General features: G+C 45.1%; 1 long non-coding RNA gene across 1 annotated transcript in view; it reads right to left on the bottom strand.

Annotated features, from left to right (window-relative positions):
- Positions 1-477: 477 nt before the first annotated feature.
- Positions 478-14,964, bottom strand: part of LOC125182664 (uncharacterized) — a 15,591-nt gene continuing 1,104 nt past the window's right edge. Inside the window, exons 2-5 of the long non-coding RNA XR_010832413.1 lie at positions 11,385-14,800; positions 8,811-8,866; positions 5,903-6,133; positions 478-1,512 (exon numbers count right to left, since the gene is read on the bottom strand). This is a non-coding gene — a long non-coding RNA (uncharacterized lncRNA). The remainder of the gene's footprint in view (positions 1,513-5,902; positions 6,134-8,810; positions 8,867-11,384; positions 14,801-14,964) is intronic.

Below are 14,964 nucleotides of genomic sequence, written 5' to 3'. Positions count from 1 at the left end.
GAAGAATACTTCTTACTACGGAGAATTGATAATGTACTGCTTTCGTTATTTGTATATGAAATACTGTCAGATAAATGCACATGGATTCATTTGTTTGGACCTTCTCTGTTAACCTTCTGTATGAAATTGATTTCCATTGATCACAAGAGTCAGTAACATAACAATTGCTTTCAACCAAAAGCAACTCCAGACATTACAGACCCAAGTTTCAAAGAAAAAAGTTACTGTACTTGCAAGTTTAGAGTCAAACTTGGCAGTTCTTCCAAACAGAGTGGTCAGAAGAAGAAAAATAAAAACAAACATCCTTCCAAGGTTTTTTTTTCAATTGCCATACAAAATAATGGTACAAGTATGTCACAACCCTTTCAGAAAGTTACTCATGAAACCATAAGTGAAGTGTCTTGAATACTTTATTGCTAGATAGTTAACATTTGTATAACGTTTTGAGAATCCAAGGAACTTTCAAAAGTTGTCAGCTCTTTTCTGTGGTGCAGAGCTAAACTTAAAAACGGATGTGAATCAAAGCAGCATACTCCACATAGCAAACCTGAGTGGTCGGCTCATTTGTAGCCGATCACGTAGATCTGTTTACTTCAGTTGCAAACTGTGGGCCAAATTTAGAGGTGATTTGTAAGGTGGTGCAAATTACATCGTGTAAGTAGGTGCAAGTAGATGTGAGTGAGTGTGAGAGGCTGTGCTGGTGGTGCTTGCATGCCGAGGGGCCTGCAAGAGGCACCCGTAGAGCTGGGAGGGAGAGGAACAGCTCTCGGGGCTATGGACACACCTTCTTCCAGACGTTGGCTGAAACGGTAGCACCATGCTCAACTCCCGTTGCTCACCTCGCTGCAGGGGTGCACGTGAACATCTCCTGGCCCTGCTCAGGGATGCCCAGCTGGGTTAGTTCAAATGCTATTACTCAGCAGGGTAGAGTGGCCCGGGTTGATTCGGGGATAACAAGCATGTGCACAACCTCTTCCCTCTGCAGAGCCCTGCGGGCAGCGGTGACCAGCAAGACCACTTTCAGCTGGCACAGAGGTTTTCAGAGGAGCATGTCCATGCCTTTACCCCCGTTTGGGGTCTTTCCTCAATAATCGCAAGAAATTACACTGTGGCCTTCATTTCTCTCTCTATTCCTAATGCCCCTGCTCTCTCAATTTCCTGTCTCCAGTGCTGACACCTCTTTGTTCATCTCCCATCTTTTCTCTGTCTTGTCTATTTAGACTGTAAATTGTTTGATAAAGGGACCATGACTTAATAGGTGTTTGCACTACATCTGGCACCATTTGGTCTTAATCTCAGCTGGGACATGAAGTCTCTACTATTAAGCGAATAATTAATAATGATTAGGTCTTAAAGCAGCAATGCTGCCAGCATGTGAAACTCCACTAACCTTACCCACCGCTCCTATCAGTCTTCTCTTTCTTCTAATGCCTGTTAGCTTCAGCAGGGATTACTTCAGAGCCACGTCTACTGAGGGGCAGACAGCAGTGCTGTTTGGTAGCCCGCTGGATGCTTTTTGAAAAAGGAAAGTTAAAGTGGAAATTAGGCTAAGTGTGAGTGCAAGGTCTTACGAAAACTTCGAACATATTCATGTGACAGAACGATGTTATGCATAACATAAACAGCTGTATGTAAGGGAGATCGCTGCTCTGTTTCAGGAAGTAATAGCTAAAGAAGCATTTATTTATTTCTGACAATTAATGGACATAAAAGCCTATGTATTATCTAAAGAGGAGAAGATTAAAGGAGGGAAGTAGCTTACACTATTGGATTGGCTGCACCAAAACAAATAACCTCACAACTTCATTTTTGTACAGAGCCTTCCATAAAGTCTGGATAATAAAATGCTTTACAGCGAGCGAAGAGGGAGGGAGGAAGCAGAAAGCAGAACAGATATGTTCTGAGCCGAGATTGGAGACGAAGCAGCGAAGCTGTGCCAAGCAGCAGGAGCTGCAGAGGAGAAGCTCTCACCCCAGCAGCAGCGGCAGCCCGGGACAAGCCGGGCTGGGGTTAGGCTGAGGAGCCCGAAAAATAAGGGGGAGGGGGGGAAATAAAAAGACAAGGAGCCAAATTCTTCTTCTGATTCCACCAACGCAACCCCACTGACATCAATGGGTGTAACTGAGAACAGAGCCAACTCAGCGCAGCCCAGCGGACACGCAGGGACACTCTGAAAACAAACAGGACGGTCCTGGGGGGTGTCCGAGGGTGGGCAGGAGCCCGGGGCAGGCTCTGTGCCAAGGAGACCCCATCCCAGACCACTCAGCAGCAGCTCCACAGACCGAAAGGTCTTGGCCGGGCGTCCCCAGCATCTCCCCAGAGCCAGGTCTGATGGCTTGGGGCAGGGGGTGCAGAGGTTAAGGCTCCCCTTCCCCACAGGGCAGTGTCTCCCACCTGGGACGCAGAGGGCGGATGCTGGACAGAGTGCTGATCCCTAAAACTCCACCCGTGGGGAAAAGACAAACCCTGGGGAGACCCCTGCAAGAGATGTTTATGTGCCAAGTTACAGGACCCCCACGATTAATTCTGGATCCCGAACACCCACTCCAGCTGCCGTAACATGTAAAAGACCAGATTCCATAAAAAAGCTGACTTCCAGCTCCCCCAGCACAGAGATCCCTGCAAGACTTAAAATAAAACTCGATTTCTCCAGGCTTGCGCAGTCTTGTGCTGAGTTCGGTGGCGTGCAAAGCAGACACGTTTTTATAGAATCTCACCCTAGATTACTTTCAAACATAGTTTTTTTCACAACATATTTGTTTGGAAGATTTTGCTGTCTCTTCCTCTTTTTCTATTTTCAGACAGCTTTGCTTAGTGGGAAATGGATAAATAAATGCAGATCTTTTTACAGTTACTCAACATTTAAAAATTGATCTACTAAAAAAAAATATCGGGAGTGTGTGGGACATGCACACATCCTCCTTAGTTCTCTAATCCTTGTTAGAAAAAATGTCCAACTAGTCATTTTGAAAAGTTGCTCCGAGTACACAGACAGCTGTTCCTCATACATACTGCAAATGTTTCTTTTAAATTCCTAAGGACGCAAGAGTTTGATACAAAGCCAGTACCTCTAGAAATGGAGAAAACTAAACACACCCCATACTGATGCTTTTACTGTCCCAACAAACTTTCTCCCACAACTAAAATGTTAAAACTTTTACCCCACATCCCACATTGTGAGATTAGTCCAATAACTAATGCTCTGTCCAAGTAAAATACATTTTGTCATTGCTTGAAAATGTTACCTTTCACAGAAGTATAGTATTTCTGACCAGCAGGGAACATATGTCAACATTATCTATTATTACACAATGTCAGGACCAGAAAGGGAAGGTGGGTGGTGGATGTTAATAACAACTTAAGCGATTTTCTAAAAGAGGCATTTGAGAAGTACAAAGCCAGAAGTTTTAAATGTTTTGTCTGATTGTAGCTGTGTCAGCAACCTGCCCCCACCACCAGTGCAAACCTAATTCTGCCTGTGACCCAGTGCCTAGTTCTCTTTTCAATTTGAGCCAACGCATTGCTAAACTGGAAAGTTTGAAAAATACCTTAGAAAACTTCTCCACCAAAAGGAAAGAGAAGAAGGAAAAGAAAAACTTACGATCAGCCCTGGTGAAAGTGTCAAGGCTGTGATCCTAAGACAGAGATTTTTCACTTCAAATTTTTTTTAGCACTATGTTAAACTGATTTTTGTGCACCAACACCCATAATTATGTTTGTTTGTACAGTGTCTTCAAATTAAATTTATTTTTTTTTTACTTGACAGTGGAAAGACACAGCCCCATGCGGTAGGCTATTGCAGAAAGCATCCCACTGCTCAATAGCCAGCTGAGGAACTGGAAAATCAGGGCTTGTTCCGTATCCTGACACAGATTTCTTGGGAGCCCCCAGCTGTGCCACTTTGCCCCCTGCACCCCAGTACCTGGTGCACAGCTCGTGCTGCTCCTACCTCTCCCAGGTGTTTCAGGTTGCCTGTGTCGAAGCCCTAAAACTGCAGCAGAAGGGCCTTTGAAATAGCAAAGATAAGCAGATAGCAATCTGCCAGGTTTGCTTACCACCCGCCTGCAAGATTTAACTCTGATAAGCAAACCCAAATTGCTGAAGCAGCATGCCTGGGTCCCAGGAATCACCTGGAAGCGTCTTTAGGATGGGGAACACCGGCCCTTTTGGGTGCACTGTGGGATGTTCCTTGAACAACCCAGTGTGGGGGCTATTTTGGTAATTACTGGACAAACATTTTTGGCATGAAGCTTCACACAAAACCCCAGCGTAGGAAAGTTTGGGAGACTCCCACTTCCCACCAGAAAGCCTGCAAACAGAAATTAAACAGGCAAATGCTGGCTCTAAATAAATCAAAGGGAGATGAACGGCAGCGCCGTTATTCAGCCGTGCTTCCAGCAATAATTCTGTTACTGGCAATGCTGAAATAAGTGTCTTCAGCATCTCTCTCCCATGGTCTGGTGCTAAATCAGAGGAGAATAAAGCTAGAGGAGGGAAGGTCTCTAGTTACAGAGACCGGTGCGCAGTCTCCTGTGCACTCCAGGGACGGCTCCTGCAGCTGGATGGCACTGTGAAGGGTGAGCACAAGGTCCCCAAGGGCTGGGGACAGGAAAATGGCATTAAACTTAAAACAACTGACATGCATAAGGCATGTTTGGTGCATGTATTTTTTAATCAGCACGTAGCTGGTGTATGAACTTGTTGGTCCCAATCTGTCACCTCTCCATGAAGAGCAGCCAACCCCTGGGTATCATTCTGGTGTGTGGATAGGGTTGCCATTAAGCCCCAGTTTCTGCATAGCCATGTAAAATAAACTAGGGGCCTCACATTCAATTTTACTATGTGGATTTGGGTACTTCCTAAGAAATATTACTTTCCCCACCACAAAAACAGTAGTGTCAAAGTTGCTGGGCCCCAAATATTTCCTCACCTTTTTTTTTTTTTTTTTGGCTTCATATCTGTTTACAAAACCTATGTAATTTCTTTGCAGCTTGTTCTTTCCCCAAAAGCAAATCCTTTAGGGTATTTATTCCCCTCCATATACAAATTATTCTGTTCCCCAGTAATTATCTGTTTTGCATACAGTTACACAGCTGAATCAGAAGCAGCAAGATATGAATAAATATATAAATAATGGACACACTGAGGTGTAGTTTCTCATGTTTAACATAACACAGGGGAATACATTTTTATAGCAAGCCAGTAAATGTTGTAAACTGATGTTTTCAATTCCAGTGACTTAGAATTAACTTCTAACTGTGAGATCTAAACTAGCTGCAGTCTTTTATAATCTCATGCTTTAAAGCTATAATGGCTTTTTTCATCTGCTGTTAAAGAAGAAATTATATTTTACTAGGAGATGGTAAAGGTAAACCACAGAAAAAGTATACTTCAAACTGCTTAAATATGATTATTTTTGTTCCGTATGATTTCACTCAGTGATATAAAGGAAAGAGCCCAGCTAGCTCATTGGAATGGGAATGTGCCGGCAAGTACAGAAAAGTACACGTTGTTTGCCAGTGCTTAAGGAGCCTACATAAAAAAGGAGAAATATATCAAAAACTGTAGGGAAAAAAAAAAAGAAAAAAAAAACCACCATTTTTTTTCCACAAGAAGCAGTTCAAACATCTACCAAAGGCAACACTTTGTGCTGTGCACTTTTTATACATTTCACACACACAAAAATAACCTTCTTTGGAAGCACATCCTCTTCCAAGCCATGCCAAAGGGCTGCAACCCCCCCAAAAGACATTGCTTGGTCAAGCACAGCCCAGCATCTACCTTGTGAGGGTTTAGACTGGTCCAAAGCTGTTCCCAAGATTTCTTCAACAAGTGTTATTTTAATATTACTGACCCACAGCACTCCAGGGTCTACAACCCTGTTTTGACCCCACAATCCCACCTGGGTTTCCTGTCAGGCTGGAAGCACCCCAAAGCCTTAGGGCCAGCACCACTTTCACCACTCCGACAGGCAGAAGTAAATCCCTGGAGCTGGGCTTTGAAATGCAAACACGACGTGTGCTGGAGCTCGAAGGCCTGACGCCACATCTTCAGGAACGAGGTTAAAGCTGTGAACTCAGATCTGAACCTGGACCTTGCATTTAGATCCAAGGGTTTGGGTTGGGCCCCATCTCTAGTAAAAAAGGATAAAAAGAGATGAAAAGATAATTGCAGAAACTTAAAAGCCAATGCTGCATTCTTCTAAAATTACAAATTAAGCTATAAGCAATTCCAAACTATGCTGTTTTTATTAAAAATGACTTAATAATCTAATCTTCCTTTCTTTTCTTTTCTTTTGGAATTTATCATATATCCTAGTAATCGCACATAGAAATTACACAACACTACGCTGGATACTCCTGACAATATAAACACAATTGTTTATCCAGAAGCATTATAGGTTCATGCAAAAATATGGCATTTAAAGCTTGTGGTCAGATCAAGAAACCACAAGTATAATTGTTTGTTTATCCAGCCAAGCATTACTCTGTCGTGTAAGTTTATGGGGGCTTGGTCTTTATTTATTTATTTCTCAATCGTTTTAAAATTAAAGTTATGGAGTGAAAATAAATGATTAAAGGCAAACAGCTCATGCCTGCGCACGCGGAGGAACATTTTTAGTATGAAAATCATGCCTTTGCCATAGCTTGTGCTGCTCCGTTTCGTGCTTCCATAGGAGCTGGGTGATAACGGGGCCCTTTGGTGGAATTTCTACATATTTTCTCCTCAGTTCAGGGCAGCTGGTTTCTTTCCTCTCGGAGGAGAGAGCTGAAGTATATTTATCACTCCAGCAGTGACTCAAAACAAACAGGAAGTCTTCATCAGCAGACTCCTGGGCAAGGCAGATACTAAGGTACTGGCAGAAAGGAAACAGAGGCTTTCGGCCGTGGGAGTCAGACACACAGCGTACACTGCAGCTACAGCAGATAACCAGATTAGAGATCCACCAAATTATTTTTAAAGTCAAAAAAAATATATATATGTATAAAAATAAAGGGCATCCCGCGCTGGTGGCAGGGTGAGGAGCGCCGCGGGAGGCTGCGCTTTGATGCCGCTCCTCGTGCCCCAGCGAGGCCTGCTTCTCAAGCGGGGGCTGCCGGCAGGGCTGGCCCTCTGGCCATGACCCCGGGGGGGGGGAAGAAAGGAAAAATAACAAGGCTTACCTAATGGTTTTAACTACTGAGATGGTTATTAATATTCACTGCTGGTTTTTAGAAAGGTGTCTGAAAACAGGCTAATAAATGGCCCAGCAGCGGATGACTCCTGCATTGATTAGAGACATTCCGACACAGGAGCTGCTCTGCCGCTGTTGTTTCTTTAAAATTTCTTTCCCCACTAATGTTATTAAACATTAAAATACTTCAGTCCACTGTAACAACAACAGAAAATGAAGCACAAGACGCAGGCTGATAGCAACTACAGGCCTCATTCGTGCAGGCCTGCCAGAGACATCTCAATAGCAGCAGCTTTCCTCACACTGGGCAATGGTGCTGAGAGCTCTGCCATGGTGCTGAAGGACATGTTGGCTCTGACACACGAGCACCGTGGTTCGGGTCACACTCAAGGGCTCGGCCGATCCTTGCTGAAAATGGGGAGTGTTGGGAAGAGTCATTATCTGCTTCCCCTGCTCTTGTGCTGCTCCCCAGGCATCTGCTGTTTATTTCGGCCCGAGACAGGGCACGGTGATACCTTCGCTCTGACCCACTGCAGGCTTATCTCTGGGGCCGGCAGGAAATGGTAGGGCGGGCAAAGCCACGGTGTTTGCTGGTTAGAAGGAGACTTCTGCACCTTTAAATGGGCGTCTGCCTTCTGTGGCTCTTGGCCAGCCCCACAAAGCTGCAGTGCTGGGAGCCTACCACACCAGACAGCCTGCCCTGTGGAGAGAGGTTCCCTGCAGGGACATGGAAGGGCGAGTCCCACAGTTTTGTATGTCCAGGCTGGACTTGGTTTGAGCTGTCACTACCAGCGCCCCGAAGCAGCAGACGTCACGCCCTTATCGCGTAGCTGCACCCTGTGACACCTAACCTCAACGTCTCACCACAGAAATCCAGCCTGCTATTATTAAGGATGGCTGGCTTGGCTGCGAACCGAAGGTGCATAGGGCTGATACAGGGAGCACCAGATACTCACATCCTCACGAACAGTTAGAGGGGCAATGCAAACACTGACCGGCCACAGACATGACAGCTTGACATCACCATGTCACCATGGCCTGAGACATCCCAGACAGAAGAGGCATTAGCGGTGAAAGGAACATTTTAAAATACTAAGTGCTTCATACTGACTCCTGTGCAATCTCCATGGGACTGCCCTACAGAAAGCTGGCTAAGGTCTATGTCAGAGAGATGACTACCAAAACTGCTGGGTCAGGACTCTTTTTTTTTTTTTTGAAACATCTGGCAAAATGCATCACCACCCTATTGACTCACAGATGTGTCAAGGCATAAAGTCAAGCTAGGTGGGTAATTCTGGTAATTCTGGAGAATTTCTCTAGGGATCAGACTGTCTGCATCCTCCTAAGGAACAGTCTGGTCTAGCCGGCATCTTGGCCAGTGCCAAGGAGGAGAAACCTGTTGAAGGTCTGCTGGTGTGCAGTGCCCATCCCTTTTGCTGGGGGACATGACACAGCAGAAGACTTCCTCCCTCCTCCCAGAAGGGTCAGCTGGAAAGTGAGTCAGAGCTAGGCCCTCAACTATAACTGTAGCCCAGTTGCACAGAAGGCAATATCCTTTCATGTTTGTGTCAAAAACTTGAAGCCTTGGTCTGGAAATGGCAACTTTGCTTACCAGATGAGTCCTTTAGCTACTCACCCGCTCAAAAGCAACTTCAGTGACACACTCCATTTTATATTTTGCCAGCTGAAGATCTGAAAGTGAGAGAGAATTAGAAGAAGCACAGCACTGGAGAGTTGATTTGCAGCCACAGGGAGCAAGTGGTGTAGCTGAGAACTGAGTAGAGATCTATAACTCATGCTCAGTGCTACATCTACCTCCTCAGACCTCAGAAATGTTTGAGCAAATCAGCCAGCTCATGGTAAATACTCACTGCTGTGCCTAAAGGTTAGCTTTGAAAGTATGCTAGAGCAGTCTTTCGGCTGCTCTGGCTAGCTTGTACTAATCTTGAATTTACCATCTGCAAGCCAAGTAAAGCTAGAGCGAAACATATTTCCACCACATGTCTTTCCATCCCTTTCTTTGCCTCTGGCACAGGCTTTACAACCAGGGCTGTGGAGAGCAGTTAGTGTGCGATGCTGGGAGGATGCTGGGAGAATGCTGAGCCAGGGGTACGACCCTCTGCACGGCACCAGAGAAACCCAGCAAGGCAGAGACCCCACTCCTGAAGCAAAAGAAAGGAACTGTCGTCTCAGTATTTGATCTTCAACCAGCTGCATTCAAAATGTTGGATAGCACAGGTCTTTTGAAGCTGCTCTCCAAGTGATAGAGGATTACTGGCTTCGGTGATGAAGTGCACAAGACAGGATTGGTTGACTGAAGGAATTTTTTTTTTCCTTGGCATTGCTCTGTGCCATCTTTTTTGATTACATTATTTCTTCCTCTCAAATGTGTATTTTGCTTCTCCTAATCTTTGAACAACTTCGTGCTGCAACCCCAAGGTCTGCCCATTAGCATTTTGCACCTTGTTCAGGATTCAGGCTGTGGGCATTTGCCTGTGTGCCATGCTGTACCACAACCAACCCAACATGCCATCCTTCCTACAGACCTGACAACTGGCCAGAACGAGGGCTACGGCTTGGGTGTCCCCAGAGCAACACAACATGCGCACGCTCTCCCGTGGGAGGTGGCACGCGAGCAAAGCACTTGAAATTACACATGTAGCTGATTTTTATCACAATCCATTTTACAAACCAAGAGCCACATTTTGCAAGCTGTTATTCACGAGTAATATATAAATCCTAATTCTTAAGGAGGGTCAGAAACCAAATTGGAAGCATTGAGGGGAACTTATGTGGAATCAAAGAGAAGAGGATGAAAGCAGAGAAAAATGTTGTGCATTCAACTGCTTAAGTCCTGCTCAACTCCGCGATGACAAACAAACAAACAAAACCCGTGTCTCTTTTTCTCAGCTCAGTGATTACAGCAAACCCACAGTGCCAGCTTCAGACTGGCAAGGCAACTAGCACTGCTCACAAAAACAAATTCAATGGATGATTTTTTCTTTGTATCAATTGATTTAGTTATAAGGGTCTTCCACATTCTCACCTATTTCCTTACCATCAGTCAAGGCATATTTCTGTTTTCCCTGCTGTTGTTTCAGACATATGAAAAAATGAGGAATGAGGGGAAAAATCATGAAGGTATACTGTACACACAGAAGAACTGTGAAATAAACTCTTTTCTTGTAAAGTCACTAGTTCAATGGCACATGCAAAAAAAAAGCAACTCAGGAAATCCACGTTGCCACAGTAATTCTGATCTGTCTCAGAGCTTCCACCCAGGAAAGGTGTCTCTGATGTTACCTAGGAGTCATCCAAACAAAATATTTCAATAAGAGGCACTTGGCACCCCCGTTCTAATTCAACTTTTCAGCTGGCAGTAAGAAATAAAATTAAAATCAAAAATTAAAAAAAAAAAAAAGGATTTATTTATGATTTATTTATTAGGAAAGAGATGAACTCGCAGGACATGTTAGTGCCTGGACCCTAACCTGGCTGCACTACTATTCTGGGCTCATCGGCACATCAAGAATACTAATTTAGACTTAGGGCATTAGGGAAAACTCTCCTGTTTTAAACACGGAAAGCTGTCATTTAGTTATTTCTTGAACAAATACACTTCAAACAATGTGAAGGAAACGGCACTTCCCATTTATACGAGTTTACCAACAACAATCACGATGAAAAAGACAAAGACTATTCCAGGTTTATAATGGCTGTTGGTATAACACGCTGTCCCATGCAGCAGGGTGTGTAGATGTTGCAAGGTCTGAGAAACTTCTTAAAGTTCTCAGAAATCTTCAGCCAGGACCTCTGCCCATCGACATTACAAATGCAGTAGGAGATCCTCTTATTCTGAAAAAGCAGTCATTAGGGCGGCTCTGCCTTAGAGATACTCTCATTAGGAATTAGTTGGACTTACAAAAGCAGGTTCCGAGCTCATTTGTACCAGCGCAACAAAGAAATATCACTCCTTAAAAGCAACAGGTTACTCTGTTTTGGGATGGGTTTTGAAAAGAGCAGAGCCTGGGCTAGAAAGTATAATAAGCAATTGCTGCTCTGTGTCCAACCTGTGCAAATCAGGAGTAAACGTAATGATGTTAGCAGGGTCAGGCTGGTGGAGCCCATCAGCAGAGCTTGGTAGGGGTAACAACGACCACAGGGAGATAAGATAAGGCTGTTAAGGTTGGGAAAGAAGTATCAGGATTACCAGAGCATTTAGAGCAAATTGAGACTGTTCTCCCACTCTCTTCTAGGAAAAAAAAACGATCCTTTGCACTTCACCCTGAGGGGGGAAAATAATCATTAGCGTTATGTTATAAAGACAGGTAAAATAATTGTCTTTCTAAGATGCAGACGCCTAAACCAAGTAAGCATTTGTGTGCACAGCTGTAATTTTTATCCATTGTGACATAACCTACCCTTACTATTATCCTCTCCCATTAGGTCATTTCTAAAATTTAGCTCTCTGTGAACCGGGACCCTGCTCTTCTGCTGGTTCGCACAGCTCCTATTTTTGCCACTGTAAATACAAGAAACAACTTGGCTGCATGGCATGCTCTCCTTCAAAGCTGTAGGTTAAACAAAACTTTAACTGTTTCAGATAAAGACAGGCAGAAGGTGTTTTTAAAAACATCCCAAGCGAAGGAGTGCATTTCCTGCTTCCCGAATTCAACCTACGGCATCAGACATCTGTAACTCTGTTTACATTCCAGCCCTTCACAACTTAATACTGCTCGAAGCATCAATAATATAGGGCACATTTCTGACTGTTCTTTAGATATTTTTTTATCTCCATGGGACTTCCTGGTTTGGGATTTTGTAGTTTACAGTTTCTCACTAATAGTAACTAGCTGCAGCATTTGGCCTTAAGAGTTTACATATTATTTAAGTAGATATAGGCAGCCTATTTTAATTAAAGAGCCTTGTAGAGTGCTCGTCTGTTTTTCCCCCTCCAACTATATCAGTTGGCTTAATAAAGATATTACCACTCCCTATAAACCCAGCTGTAATCAAGTCCTCAGATATGCTAGCATTTATTAATGTACTCTTGCAGCTTTAAAAAAATATATACTATCTTCAAGTAAATAGATGTCCATTGCTTTAACGAAAGCTGTGTGAGCTTTCTGTGGCATGCACACATTTTATTTGGTGTATGTGTGTGTGAATGCACTTTCCAACACAACTAAGCAAATTGCCTTCCTCAAACCAAGGATCATCTGCTCTTTATTTTTGTACTAGAGCATCCCATTTAACTGTACAGGGTCTGCTCTCAGCACAAGCTCCCCTTTCCTGGGGGATGTCCAGCACAGGCTCTCCTCTCCCCCACCTGCAGAGGGCTACATTTTTACAGGCAAATTCATCATCCAGCATAATGCACCATGTCACATCTACATCTCTGGTGTCCCTCTGTCCTCTTCTCAGGTCTCTTCTTCAGATTTCTAATGTGCTCTTGCTGCATGCACTCTCTGACCACCATCTATATAACTTTCTGCTACGTGCCTCTAAAAATTGCATTACCCATTGCATTATCACAGTTTGGATTACCCAGACTGCTGCTGCTCTCGTTGTTTCTTTGAAATCTACATTCAAAGCCAAGGCGAGACACCAAGACTGCAGTTTGCTTATCGCACAGGGCTTCTTTCCTCTATAACATATCAAATTAGTACCTGAACATCACCTACCAAATCGACCGTGCATATTCACAACTCTTCCAACATTTGCGAATAGCATTACTACAAAGGAAAGCTGGAGACAGCTTGATTAAGCAACTTGCCCAAGGTCATACAGGAAGTTGTAGAAGAGTTGAAAACAAAAGCCAGATCTTAGCTCCTGTCCAACCCTCTCTGGAATGAAAAGGCCAAACTGCTCTGTGGAAATATTAGCCGAGTCATAGATCTCATTGTATAAATTTCATAATGAATTCACGACTTAGCAAAGAAAATACGCAGCGCTCCCAGCGCTGCTTTCCAAGGAAAAACTGCAACGGCGCTGCGGCAGCTGGGAAGCGTTCCCTGGGCTGGGAGCAGCGCTGGCCACGGCTGGAGTCACTCGAGAGCTGGTATGAGATTGTTTGGGATGGCAAAAGGAGCATCCCGAGTGCAACAAAGGCAGTATTTGTGTCTGCCCTCCTCCCTGTCTGCGTGGCTCTCGGTGATAGCCACGGGAATAAACAATGGTCCTGGCCCCTTGGCTGCAGACAGTTTGCTGCAGAGGCCCAATTAAGTTGTTGAAAGCCTAAACACGGGCACAGGAATCTGCTAATGTGGTTGGGCATGCACAATAAGGCCTCGATCTGGCTCTGCTCATGCGCACAGAGCACCACCTTGCCGGGAGAAGAGCCCCCCGTTACCACCAAGGCTCTTTCCACCGAGAAGTCCTGCTTGGCCGCAGGCCGTGCACGTTCCCACTTGTGGTGGGGAGGACTTCTGGATTTGCATGGGCATGGAGTTGAGGTGAGTTGGGTGGTCTTGGGCTCACTGCCACCACGCAAGTACACACAGTGGCACATCAACTCCATCATTGCTATTAAATCCCATTGTTGGCCTCATATCGAGTGGGAGCAAGGACTGCGGGGGCTCTGGGGAGTGACCCTCCACCAGGGGTCTGCCCGCACCCTCCACAAAGATGCTGGGGATGAGCTGGAGATGCCTGCAAGGTTATCTTCCATGGGAGCCACATAAAAGCATGCTCATGTGCATATCTACACGTATTCGCCTGTACACAAGCAAACAGTTACTAAAGAGAGATTCCCCCTGCCCAAACCTCGGCCAGGTTCAAGCCTCCCTAACATAAACACTTCCAGCAGCAAACGCAGCCTCAATAGCAATGCCAAGAGCAGATAGAGGCTCCCACATTGTCTCGGTACACAGGATGCCGGCTTGACATCATTTAGCGAAGACAATGCTCGCCCTCTTTCTTTTGGAATCGCGTAAAAAACTTGGCTGAGTATGAAACGACTTCAAAGACACGTTTCTGTGCCAGCCAGGATGCATCAAAGTTGGGAAAGCAACGACCCAATTCACCTGATCGGGGTAGCTGATAGAGGAGCGCGGGGAAGCTGCTTTTATCGCTGTACCTTCCCGGCGCTTCCTTCCTGCCCCGATGCTATTTCAGCCCTGCGCCCACCTCCGCGAGACCTGCCGGCCCCCTCCGGCAGGACGCGGGAGGAAAAAGCAAAGGGAAGCCCTAAATAAAGGAGGCCCGCGAGTTTCTGTGCAGTTACCGGGCAGTCACATCCTTCTGCTTTCCCCTGAAAAATCAAGCATCACCTTATCGTTTCCTCACCAAGATTAACTCCTGCTTCCTGAGGAGTATTTCTGAGGTAGAAAGCAGAGGTGGCAAATAAAAAAAATTAAAAAAAAAAAAAAAATAGGGGAGGAGGGGGGCTGAGAAGCCCAATCTGTCAAGCTCCGTTTTAGAAGAAAGGAAAACTGAAAAGTGAACGTATTTAACATGAGCTATTTCCTGCACTCAGGAGGGAAGAAAGCATGCTCCTAACTGTGTGCATGAGGAGATCTGCACTCGTGTTATCTCTGACCTGCAGCTTAGCCCTTGTGTCTCAGCTGCCAAAAAGCTCCCATTCAACGTTATGCTGAGTTCATCAATGCTCCACGTGTCAGGATCCTAACAGGAAAAAGCAGGACAGACAGTCACTCTATTCAACTGCCTGGGGACCCCATGACAACTAAAATCCCCTTGCAGACCGTCCATATCAACCTACGGCAGGTCAGAGCGCGTAACCCCTCCAGAACCGCAAGCCCGGGCCCACACCCTTTCCCCTTGTCAAC

The sequence above is a fragment of the Anser cygnoides genome, chromosome 6 (assembly GCF_040182565.1).
Source record: "Anser cygnoides isolate HZ-2024a breed goose chromosome 6, Taihu_goose_T2T_genome, whole genome shotgun sequence".
Lineage (NCBI taxonomy): Eukaryota > Metazoa > Chordata > Aves > Anseriformes > Anatidae > Anser > Anser cygnoides.
This window is presented reverse-complemented; position numbering and strand designations above follow the sequence as displayed.